The sequence below is a fragment of the Schistocerca americana genome, chromosome 4 (assembly GCF_021461395.2).
Source record: "Schistocerca americana isolate TAMUIC-IGC-003095 chromosome 4, iqSchAmer2.1, whole genome shotgun sequence".
NCBI lineage: Eukaryota > Metazoa > Arthropoda > Insecta > Orthoptera > Acrididae > Schistocerca > Schistocerca americana.
The window spans coordinates 784,217,853-784,231,016 of NC_060122.1; the positions used below are offsets into that span (position 1 = coordinate 784,217,853).

Here is a 13,164-nt window from a genome sequence, read left to right on the forward strand (position 1 = left end):
GGGGCTAAGAAATGAAAGAGGAAGCCGCCTGGTAGAATTTTGCACAGAGCACAACTTAATCATAGCAAACACTTGGTTCAAGAATCATAAAAGAAGGCTGTATACATGGAAGAAGCCTGGAGATACTGACAGGTTTCAGATAGATTATATAATGGTAAGACAGAGATTTAGGAACCAGATTTTAAATTGTAAGACATTTCCAGGGGCAGATGTGGACTCTGACCATAATCTATTGGTTATGAACTGTAGATTAAAACTGAAGAAGCTGCAAAAAGGTGGTAATTTCAGGAGATGGGATCTGGATAAACTGACTAAACCAGAGGTTGTACAGAGTTTCATGGAGAGCATAAGGGAACAATTGACAGGAATGGGGGAATGAAATACAGTAGAAGAAGAATGGGTAGCTTTGAGGGATGAAATAGTGAAGGCAGCAGAGGATCAAGTACGTAAAAAGACGAGGGCTAGTAGAAATCCTTGGGTAACAGAAGAAATATTGAATTTAATTGATGAAAAGAGAAAATACAAAAAGGCAGTAAATGAAGCAGGCAAAAAGGAATACAAACGTCTCAAAAATGAGATTGACAGGAAGTGCAAAATGGCTAAGCAGGGCTGGCTAGAGGACAAATGTAAGGATGTAGAGGCTTATCTCACTAGGGGTAAGATGGATACTGCCTACAGGAAAATTAAAGAGACCTTTGGAGAAAAGAGAACCACTTGTATGAATATCAAGAGCTCAGATGGAAACCCAGTTCTAAGCAAAGCAGGGAAAGCAGAAAAGTTTAAGGAGTACATAGAGGGTCTATACAAGGACGATGTACTTAAGGACAATCTTATGGAAATGGAAAAGGATGTAGATGAAGATGAAATGGGAGATATGATACTGCGTGAAGAGTTTGACAAAGCACTGAAAAACCTGAGTTGAAACAACGCCCCGGGAGTAGACAACATTCCATAGGAACTACTGACGGCCTTGGGAGAGCCAGTACTGACAAAACTCTATACCATCTGGTAAGCAAGATGTATGAGACAGGCGAAATACCCTCAGACTTCAAGAAGAATGTCATAATTCCTATCCCAAAGAAAGCAAGTGTTGACAAATGGAAGATCAGTTTGGATTCCGTAGCAATATTGGAACATGTGAGGCAATACTGACCCTACGACTTATCTTAAAAGGTAGATTAAGGAAAGGCAAACATACGTTTCTAGCATTTGTAGACTTAGAGAAAGCTTTTGACAATGTTGACTGGGATACTCTCCTTCAAATTCTAAAGGTGGCAGGTGTAAAATACAGGGAGCGAAACGCTATTTACAACTTGTACAGAAACCAGATGGCAGTTATAAGAGTCGAAGGGCATGAAAGGGAAGCAGTGGTTGGGAAGGGATTGAGACAGGGTTGTAGCCTCTCCCCGACGTTATTCAACCTGTATATTGAGCAAGCAGTAAAGGAAACAAAAGAAAAATTCGGAGTAGGTATTAAAATCCATGGAGAAGAAATAAAAACTTTGAGGTTCACCGATGACATTGTAATTCTGTCAGAGACAGCAAAGGACTTGAAAGAGCAGTTGAACGGAATGGATAGTGTCTTGAAAGGAGGATATAAGATGAACATCAACAAAAGCAAAATGAGGATAATGGAATGTAGTCGAATTAAGTCGGGTGATGCTGAGGGAATTAGATTAGGAAATGAGACATTTAAAGTAGTAAAAGAGTTTTGCTATTTGGGGAGCAAAATAACTGGTGATGGTCGAAGTAGAGAGGATATAAAATGTAGACTGGCAATGGCAAGGAAAGCGTTTCTGAAGAAGAGAAATTTGTTACCATCGAGTACAGATTTTAGTATCAGGAAGTCATTTCTGAAAGTGTTTGTATGGAGTGTAGCCATGTATGGAAGTAAAACATGGACGATAAATAGTTTGGACAAGAAGTGAATAGAAGCTTTCGAAATGTCATGCTACAGAAGAATGCTGAAGATTAGATGGGTCAATCACATAACTAATGAGGAGGTATTGAATAGGATTGGGGAGAAGAGAAGTTTGTGCCACAACTTGACTAGAAGAAGGGATCGGTTGGTAGGACATGTTCTGAGGCATCAAGGTATCACCAATTTAGTATTGGAGGGCAGCGTGGAGGGAACAAATCGTAGAGGGGGACCAAGAGATGAATACACTAAGCAGATTCAAAAGGATGTAGGTTGCAGTAGGTACCGGGAGATGAAGAAGCTTGCACAGGATAGAGTAGCATGGAGAGCTGCATCTAACCAGTCTCAGGACTGAAGACCACAACAACTACAGTTTAAATTTTGTAATTTGAGGTACTGTTCCCTGTTATGTGCTTGGAATTTTTGAAAGATTGTAATTATTATTGTATTTTGCAATCATCAGGGAAGATTTAGGAATATACTCTCTCTCTCTCTCTCTCTCTCTCTCTCTCTCTCTCTCTCTCACACACACACACACACACACACACACACAAAAGTATTTGACTTTCACAAGCCATCAGAGCCAGTGGCTCCTCCTCCTGGCAGAAGAGTTGAAGGGGGAGGAAAAGGGGGCGGGGGGGGGGGGGGGGCGGAAAAGGGGTGGAGGAAAAGGGGTGAAGGGAAAGGACTGGAGAGGTTTAGGGAAAGGGGTAGGGTTTAGAAAAGTCACCCAGAACTCCAGGTCAGAGGAGACTACTACTTTACTTTTTTTTTTCTTCCAATCTGTGACCTATATGCCTCCTGTGCCAATTTCCATGCCACCAAACTTCTTTCCTTTTACAAGATCCTGCAGTTATCTGCCCCTCATGTTTCCGTGGATGGTATCATCCGCCAAGCCAACTTCAGACTGCAACAACATGCCAGACTTCGCCTCATAAAACTATCCCACATTCTCCTTAACTATCTGAACAGTGGTGTTTCACTTCCTGTCCCTTTGCAGCTCCCCAAACAGCCACACCATCAACCACAACTCCTCTCCTACAAATAGAGCTTGGCCAGCCTCCTTAACATCCCACAGCCTGTCTACCACACCTATAGTAACTCAATCACATGTACCAGTCACAATAGTACAGTGTTCTCAGCCTCTCATTCAAAGCACTCCCCCTTTGAATTATATATATTATACAAGGGTTTCACTTTCAGCTCCAGACCTGCATTTAACCATGCTGCTTTGGTGAAGGACCTACTTTCATTACACATAATGTCAACTGGAAATATCACTTTGCAAGCCAATCCCAAAACCTTTCCAACAGCAAACCTGGCATTGAACCCTGCCTTAAGTAGTTCTGACCATGATCCCAACTTGTTCCATCACCACTACCTCAGAATCATCACTTACAAGCCTTCCTCACATCCAGCATTTCTTTACAACCTGCCCTCAGCAGAATTCCAGGCTCTATGTTCCCTAAAGGCTGATGACTCCATCACTATCCTCCCAGCAGACAAAGGATCTACCCCTGTGGTACTTGACCAACAGGAGTACGTTAGTGAATGTCTTCACCAGCTGTCTGATACCTCTACATACAGCATCTGCCAGCAAGATCCGATCGCTGTGATTCAAACTGAGCTTCAGCCCCTTCTAGGAACTTCAGGCTACTCACAAAGACTGATACCACAGTCCATAGAACATCTTACTCCACCCAAACTATGCACCCCCAACTTTTACCTTCTTTCGACGATCCACAAACCCAATCATCCTGGTCGTCCTATAGTTGCTGGCTTCATAGCACCCAGCATAGCATACCATAGCACCACTGTAGCATAGTGACAAGCACTGTATCATTTGAAACAAACAGAGGTGATCAAGTGTGCGGGGACTTACCCCAGTTCACTGCTACTAGCGTCATGTCGACATAATGTGTCTGTGCATAGCACAGAAGTCTTGCCCCATAATTTAATAATGAAATTAAAAATTAGAGAAGTTTTTCCAAACTTTGTCAACATTTAAATTGTCAAATCTCAGAATGACCAGAAGTATGTCATTCCTTAAGTTTTAAATAAAAAACCAAGTGGTGCAAAATAATAAAGCTAGAAAGCCACAAACTGGTCAGAATGTGTAAATGTATGTCAAAATCAACTGTTACAAGTTGCATCTCGAATGGAGTAATATTTTGCTCAAAATCAGTACTTTTACAAAAAAAAATTAAAGGCACTATAGATTAGATTTAGAAACACGAAAATTTGTACGAAGCTTCAGTTCAACACAAAAAAAACAGTAACTAAGTGACCCCATTAAGCTACCTCTAATAGTTTTTGAGTAACTTACTGAAAATTAAATTTGACACAAAACTGTCCTTATTTGTAGCAGATTAAGTATATTTTATATTAATGATAGAAAGTCTTGATTAAAGTATCTGATGAAACCCATTAAATAACAGAGCTATAACAAGCTTCAAGACTTCGATGTACATAATAATCAATACAACGTCTCAAAGTTATAGTTCAGAGGTCAGGTTCTACTGCCAGTTCCGTTCTAAAAATTCTAGATGGTACAGTTTAAATGCAGGCGAGCTAAATCTTTTCCTGTGATTATAGCCAACTTAATTCCTTTCATACAAAAATTCTAAATTAATACACAACAATGTTATAAAATATTGTGTGCCTGAGAAAGTGGATGATGGCAGGTGTTCCCTTCGGCCATCTCCTGCGCCCATATATAAATATATCCAGTTATCAATCAGTCCATGTTAGTCAAATGCCGGCTTATGTGTGCCTCGGATGATGTCCCAGCTAGGCTGCAGCTAAATGCATGTTTTTGGCACAAATAGGAAGTGAACTCACGAGGACTGTACACCAACCTGCATCACTCAGATTCGCAGAAGTAACTGTTTGTGTGCCACCCGTAATGTTAACAAAACTGCGTGTCAAGTGGTGAGATTATTTTCCACTTTCGTTGTGAGCAATTACATTACATTACTAGAAGTCAGGGTGAAAGACCATTTATTGGGAACTTACTATAGAGCTCATCTCTGAACTGCTCATAGTGCTGTTTATGATAGAGACATCATTATTATCAAGAACATTACTGTGTTGTGCGTGTGAAATTTTCTTAAACATAACTGAAACAGTTAGAACACAAAACTTCCATTTACAATTATAGTTCCTGATCCTGCTGAGTAAACAGTGAGTACAAACATTACTTTCAGTGTGCAAGACAAAAATGTTGACTTGCAGACTGGAAATTATGGTCAGTACATTCTCCATCGCTTTCTGGCTTACCACAAAAATAGTTTTCAGGCTCTCGTAAGAGACGGTGAACAATATTTCTTATTATTAATCTGTCACACCACACACCGAATGTATATCTGCCTTAGTTGATCAACACTTACAACCCACAGTACAAAGACTTCCATCCTGTGTTAAAGATACCAACTACTTCCTCGATTGTCTGAAATCTGAGCCAGGCCCTGTAATGTTCTCTGGCAGCATCCAAAGTGAAAGTTAAAAGAACATTTCGATGTATAATGCTCACTGTTAACAAATAATTTATATGTATTTCTGTTAATTGAATTTCAAAAGGACACTTAATTTTGTCAGGAAAAAGATAATTATGAATTTTGCTATTATAAATGATTATTCAAAGAGTGTGAAATACTATATGTGGTGGAGGATGTGAAAACCGCCACATAAGAAACGGTATGTAATGAGAAATGACAAAGACTATACAAGAATTAGTTAAGATATAAATAGGCAATATATTGTAATAGAATTGCTTGTCTTCTGCATGGACTGAATGGGAAAGGAACACTTGACAATGCTTTAGGCTCTTAGGTAGTTTTCATTTTTCATAAGTCGATGATCGACACCATTTGTAGCTGGGATTGTAAAAGGTGTGTAAAGATTTTAATTGTATCTGTTAAAATATATTTACCTAGTAAAATCTGTTTGTCACAATTACTCCAAAGTTCGCACTGGACACTACCCATTTTATTTAAGAAATTTCAACATTTTATTGGATATCGCTGGCAGTGCGGAGCTGCGCAGCGAGCAAGCAGTCTGCAGCAGCGGCAGATTTAAATATACGATTGCAATAACGACCACATCCTAAAAAGGGTACAGGTAGAGCTGAAGGAAAATAATAACGTGATTCTATTCACAGCATTAGACACAGAATAAAAAGGTAGGAGCCAGAGGTTACGGAGGTTAGGTGGATGGCGGAAATACACTCTTGGTGGAGTGGGGAGGATTTCATGAAGGATGGATCTCATTTCACGGCAGGATTTGAGTAAGTCGTATCCCTGCTTGAGAGCCAAATTCAGAGTCTGATCCAGTCCCAGAAAGTATCCTGTCACAAGTGGGGCACTTTTGGGGTTCTTCTGAGGGAGGTTCTGGGTTTGAGGGGATGAAGAAGTGGCTCTGGTTATTTGCTTCTGTACCAGGTCGGGAGGGTAGTTGCGGGATGCGAAAGCTGTTTTCAGGTTGTTGGTGTAATGGTTCAGGGATTCCGGACTGGAGCAGATTCGTTTGCCACGAAGATCTAAGCTGTAGGGAAGGGACCGTTTGATATGGAATGGGTGGCAGCTGTCATAATGGAGGTACTGTTGCTTGTTGGTGGGTTTGATGTGGACAGATGTGTGAAGTTGGCCACTGGAGAGATGGAGGTCAACGTCAAGGAAAGTGGCATGGGATTTGGAGTACAACCAGGTGAATCTGATGGAACCAAAGGAGTTGAGGTTGGAGAGGAAATTCTGGAGTTTTTCTTCACTGTGAGTCCAGATCATGAAGATGTCATCAATAAATCTGTACCAAACTTTGGGTCTGGAGGCTTGGGTAATCAAGAAGGCTTCCTCTAAGCGACCCATAAACAGGTTGGCGTATGAGTGGGCCATCCTGGTACCCATGGCTGTTCCCTTTAATTGTTGGTATGTCTGGCCTTCGAACGTGAAGAAGTTGTGAGTCAGGATGAAGCTGGCTAAGGTAACGAGGAAAGAGGTTGTAGGTAGGGTGGCAGGTGAACGGCGTGAAAGGAAGTGCTCCATCGCAGCAAGGCCCTGGACGTGCGGAATATTTGTGTATAAGGAAGTGGCATCAATGGTTACAAGGATGGTTTCCGGGGGTAACAGATTGGGTAAGGATTCCAGGTGTTTGAGAAAGTGGTTGGTGTCTTTGATGAAGGATGGGAGACTGCATGTAATGGGTTGAAGGTGTTGATCTACGTAGGCCGAGATACATTCTGTGGGGGCTTGGTAACCAGCTACAATGGGGCAGCCGGGATAATTGGGATTGTGAATTTTAGGAAGTAGGTAGAAGGCAGGGGTGCGAGGTGTTGGTGAGGTCAGGAGGTTGATGGAGACAGGTGAAAGGTTTTGAGAATTCCTTGAAGCTCCGCCTGGACATCAGGAATGGGATTACCTTGGCAAACTTTGTATGTAATGTTGTCTGAAAGCTGACGCAGTCCCTCAGCCACATACTTCCGACGATCAAGTACCACGGTCGTGGAACCCTTGTCCACCGGAAGAATGATGATCGATCGGTCAGCCTTCAGATCACCGATAGCTTGGGCTTCAGCAGTGGTGATGTTGGGAGTGGGATTAAGGTTTTTCAAGAAGGATTGAGAGGCAAGGCTGGAAGTGAGAAATTCCTGGAAGGTTTGGAGAGGGTGATTTTGAGGAAGAGGAGGTGGGTCCCGCTGTGTCAGAGGATGGAACTGTTGCAGGCAGGGTTCAATTTGGATAGTTTCTTGGGGAGTTGGATCATTAGGAGTAGGATTAGGATTATTTTTCTTCGTGGCAAAGTGATATTTCCAGCAGAGAGTATGAGTGTAGGGCAGGATTTGAGGAAGTCCTGAATCCCTGAACCATTACACCAATAACCTGAAAACAGCTTTCGCATCCCGCAACTACCCTACCAACTGGTACAGAAGCAAATAGCTAGAGCCACTTCCTCATCCCCTCAAACCCAGAACCTCCCACAGAAGAACCCCAAAAGTGCCCCACTTGTGACAGGATACTTTCCGGGACTGGATCAGACTCTGAATTTGGCTCTCAAGCAGGGATACGACTTACTCAAATCCTGCCCTGAAATGAGATCCATCCTTCATGAAATCCTCCCCACTCCACCAAGAGTGTCTTTCCGCCATCCACCTAACCTCCGTAACCTCTGGCTCCTACCCTTGTAACCGCCCCCGGTGTAAAACCTGTCCCATGCACCCTCCCACCACCACCTACTCCAGTCCTGTAACCCGGAAGGCGTACACGATCAAAGGCAGAGCCACGTGTGAAAGCACCCACGTGATTCACCAACTGACATGTCTACACTGTGAAGCCTTCTATGTGGGAATGACCAGCAACAAACTGTCCATTCGCATGAATGGACACATGAAGACAGTATTTGTTGGTAATGAGGATCACCCTGTGGCTAAACATGCCTTGGTGCACGGCCAGCACATCTTGGCACAGTGTTACACCATCTGGGTTATCTGGATACTTCCCACTGACACCAACCTATCAGAACTCTGGAGATGGGAACTTGCCCTTCAGTATATCCTCTCTTCCCATTACCCACCAGGTCTCAACCGCCGCTAATTTCAAGTTGCCACCGCTCATACCTCACCTATCATTCAACAACATCTATGCCTCTGTACTTCCACCTCAACTTACATCTCTGCCCAACCTCTTTGCATTTGCATATGTCTGCCTGTGTGTGTATATGTGCGGAGGGATGTGTGTGTGTGTGTGTGTGTGTGTGTGTGTGTGTGTGTGTGTGTGTGCGCGCGCGCGCACGCACACGCGCGCGTGAATGTAGTCTTTCTGCACCCGGGATTGGAATGAGTCCTTACCGTCTCCCTTAAAACCCACATCCTTTGGTCTTTCCCTCTCCTTCCCTCTTTCCTGATGAAGCAACCGTGGGTTGTGAAAGCTTGAAATTTTGTGTGTGTGCTTGTGTGTTTTTTTATTGTGTCTATCTACCAGCACTTTCCCGTTTGGTAAGTCATGGAATCTTTGTTGTTAATATATTTTTCCCATGTGGAATGATTCTTTCTATTATCTATGTATCTTTCTATTGCATGCTTCAAAGCTAGTCGGGGTACATCCAGTAAACAAAAATCCACTGCAACTTGAAAATGTTTGTAAGTTTGATGGACAATAATATTTTCATTCTTGCACAAACAGCTTTAGTACTTGAATAAAAGTAAAATTGGAATCATTATTTTGGGACTATTCAAAGAAATTCATGTTTATTAATCTGTAATAGAATATTACATGCGTAAAGTAATAATCACAGATGAAAAATTTATTGCAACCTTTCATTTCTCATGTCCATCCATGTGTATGTTAAGTTCAATTTCCCAATCAAATTAAACGCAAAAAGCAAAGAAAGTTTAAAACCAGACGGTCAACTCCCAAATAATTAAAACGGACAGAATAGCATTAAACTGTCACCCGGAACATGGGGCCCGAATATGCAGTGGCTACAATAACTGAGAAATAGTTTGGGAATCGTTGCAATTGAACTTTGTTGTCATCATCATCATCATCATCATCATCATCATCATCATCATCTAAGACTGATTATGCCTTTCAGCGTTCAGTCTGGAGCATAGCCCCCTTATAAAATTCCTCCACAATCCCCTATTCAGTGTTAACATTGGTGCCTCTTCTGATGTTAAACCTATTACTTCAAAATCATTCTTAACCGAATCCAGGTACCTTCTCCTTGGTCTGCCCCGACTCCTCCTACCCTCTACTGCTGAACCCATGAGTCTCTTGGGTAACCTTGCTTCTCCCATGCGTGTAACATGACCCCACCATCTAAGCCTGTTCGCCCTGACTGCTACATCTATAGAGTTCATTCCCAGTTTTTCTTTGATTTCCTCATTGTGGACACCCTCCTGCCATTGTTCCCATCTACTAGTACCTGCAATCATCCTAGCTACTTTCTTATCCGTAACCTCAACCTTGTTGATAAGGTAACCTGAATCCACCCAGCTTTCGCTCCCATACAACAAAGTTGGTCGAGAGATTGAACGGTGCACAGATAACTTAGTCTTGGTACCGACTTCCTTCTTGCAGAAGAGAGTAGATCGTAGCTGAGCGCTCACTGCATTAGCTTTGCTACACCTCGCTTCCAGTTCTTTCACTAGGTTGCCATCCTGTGAGAATATGCATCCTAAGTATTTGAAACTGTCCACCTGTTCTAACTTTGTTCCTCCTATTTGGCACTCAGTCTGTTTATATTTCTTTCCCACTGACATTACTTTCGTTTTGGAGATGCTAATCTTCATACCATAGTCCTTACATTTCTGATCTAGCTCTGAAATATTACTTTGCAAACTTTAAATCGAATCTGCCATCACAACTAAGTCATCCGCATATGCAAGACTGCTTATTTTGTGTTCACATGTCTTAATCTCACCCAGCCAGTCTATTGTTTTCAACATATGATCAATAAATAATATGAACAACAGTGGAGACAGGTTGCAGCCTTGTCTTACCCCTAAAACTACTCTGAACCATGAACTCAATTTACCATCAACTCTTAACTGCTGCCTGACTATCCATGTAAAGACCTTTAATTGCTTGCAAAAGTTTGCCTCCTATTCCATAATCTCGTAGAACAGACAATAACTTCCTTCTAGGAACCCGGTCATATGCCTTTTCTAGATCTATAAAGCATAGATACAATTCCCTGTTCCACTCATAACACTTCATTATTTGGCGTAAGCTAAAGATCTGGTCCTGACAACCTCTAAGAGGCCTAAACCCACACTGATTTTCATCCAATTGGTCCTCATCTAATACTCGCACTTTCCTTTCAACAATACCTGAGAAGATTTTACCCACAACGCTGATTAAAGAGATACCTCTGTAGTTGTTACAATCTTTTCTGTTTCCATGTTTAAAGATTGATGTGATTACTGCTTTTGTCCAGTCTGATGGAACCTGTCCCGACTCCCAGGCCATTTCAATTATCCTGTGTAGCCATTTAAGACCTGACATTCCACTGTATTTGACGAGTTCCGACTTAATTTCATCCACCCCAGCTGCTTTATTGCACTGCAATCTATTGACCATTTTCTCCACTTCCTCAAATGTGATCCTATTTCCATCATCATTCCGATCCCATTCTACCTCGAAATCTGAAACATTACTGATCGTATTTTCACCTACATTGAGCAACTCTTCAAAATATTGCCTCCATCTGCCCAAGGCATCCACAGGATTAACCAGCAGTTTTCCTGACCTGTCCAAAATACTTGTCATTTCCTTCTTACATCCCTTTCGAAGACTGCTAATTACACTCCAGAATGGTTTTCCAGCAGCTTGACCCGTAGTCTCCAACCTGTTTCCGAAGTCTTCCCAATATTTCTTCTTGGATGCTGCAATTATCTGTTTGGCTTTGTTTCTTTCTTCAACATAACTTTCTCTGTCTACCTGAGTTCTAGTATGTAGCCATTTTTGATATGCCTTCTTTTTCCTTTTACAGGCTACCTTGACTGTGTCATTCCACCAAGCTGTTTGCTTCATCCTACTTTTACACACTACTGTTCCAAGAGATTCTTTAGCCACTTCTAGTACTATGTCCCTGTACCTTGTCCATTCCTTTTCCAATGACTGTAATTGACTACATTCAACTAACTGGTACCTTTCTGAGATCGCTGTTATGTACTTGTGCCTGATTTCCTTATTCTGAAGTTTCTCCACTCTTATCCTCCTACATATGGACCTGACCTCCTGCACTTTCGGCCTCACAATCCCAATTTCACTGCAGATTAAATAATGATCAGTGTCATCAAAGAATCCCCTGAATAGACGTGTGTCCCTCACAGCCTTCCTGAATTCCTGATCTGTTATTATATAGTCAATGACAGATCTGGTTCCCCTGCCTTCCCAAGTATACCGGTGAATGTTCTTATGTTTAAAAAAGGAGTTTGTGATTACTAAGCCCATACTGGCACAGAAATCCAAGAGTTGTTTCCCGTTACTGTTGGCCTCCATATCCTCTCCAAATTTACCCATAACCTTTTCATACCCTTCTGTACGATTTCCAATCCTGGCGTTAAAATCACCCACGAGCAGAACACTGTCCTTGTCCTTTACTCTAACAACTACATCTCTGAGTGCCTCATAAAAACTATCCATCTTATCTTGATCTGTCCCTTCACAATGCGGATATACTGACACAATCCTAATTTTCTTGATAGACTCTGTCAAGTCTATCCACATCAGTCATTCATTTACATACCTTATTGCAAACTACGCTGGGTTCCATTTTTTTCCTGATGTAAAGCCCTACACCCCATTGTGCTATTCCTGCTTTGACTCCTGACAGGTAGACCTTGTATTCTCCCTCTTCCTCTTCTTTCTCACCCCTTACCCGAATGTCAGTAACAGCTAAAATGTCCAGCCCCATCTTACTTGCAGCCTCTGCTAGCTCTACCTTCTTCCCAGAGTAGCCCCCATTGATATTAATAGCTCCCCATGTCATTACCATTTGTTTGCCAAGTCTTATCTTAGGAGTCCCTGGTTTGTCAGTTAGAGGTGGGACTCCGTCACCTCCAAAGGTCCGAAGCATTTTGCTCCGATTGTTGCCAGCATCATATTTAAAGTACCAGGGAAGCAGGTTGCTAGCCTACTTGCCCCGAGTCCCATTGGGTATTACCCCTAACGGTTGAGGGACTAACCGGTGGATTTGGTAGTCTTTGCCGTATGAGCACAAAGGTGACCACGACTCAGAATATGTCTGAGATGCCCTGCCTTATTCCAAAGTAACTGATATCCCGACTGTCGGGACCACTTACTTGGCCACTCATACGTTGCCCGTGGTTCATGAACTAGGACATGACTACAGGAACCCACACCATGAACACTTTGTTGTAAGAAAGATTAATCACTTTCAAATGAGTTCTATGTGTTATACAATTGCTGCAGTGGGATAGTCCCTGTAGTTCTTAGATGGTGTTAAAAAATTAGTGGGCTAGTACCCGTAAGTTTATTTATTATTCAGTGTAAGTTAATTTTAACGAAAGTAATTGCTGCAGTGGGGCAGTCTCCACAAATTTCAATTTGAGGAAAATTTTTAAAATAATTGTTGCTCAAAGAGAAATTGTTTGTAACTTCCTTCGTTAACAAATTGTTGTTGCAGAAGTCCACCGGCTTTCGCTCCAGGACCTTGTGCCCTAGCTTACCAGCTCTAAGGTACTTCCAATTTTTCACTCTGTGTGCAAAAGTGGTACCACGTACACA

At 42.1% G+C, this 13,164-nt stretch overlaps 1 protein-coding gene across 5 annotated transcripts in view; it reads right to left on the bottom strand.

The window, feature by feature from the left end:
* The window catches only part of LOC124612978 (protein phosphatase 1A), a 233,522-nt gene that overhangs the window by 105,337 nt on the left and 115,021 nt on the right, over positions 1–13,164 (bottom strand). The gene's annotated exons all lie outside the window — the stretch shown is intronic.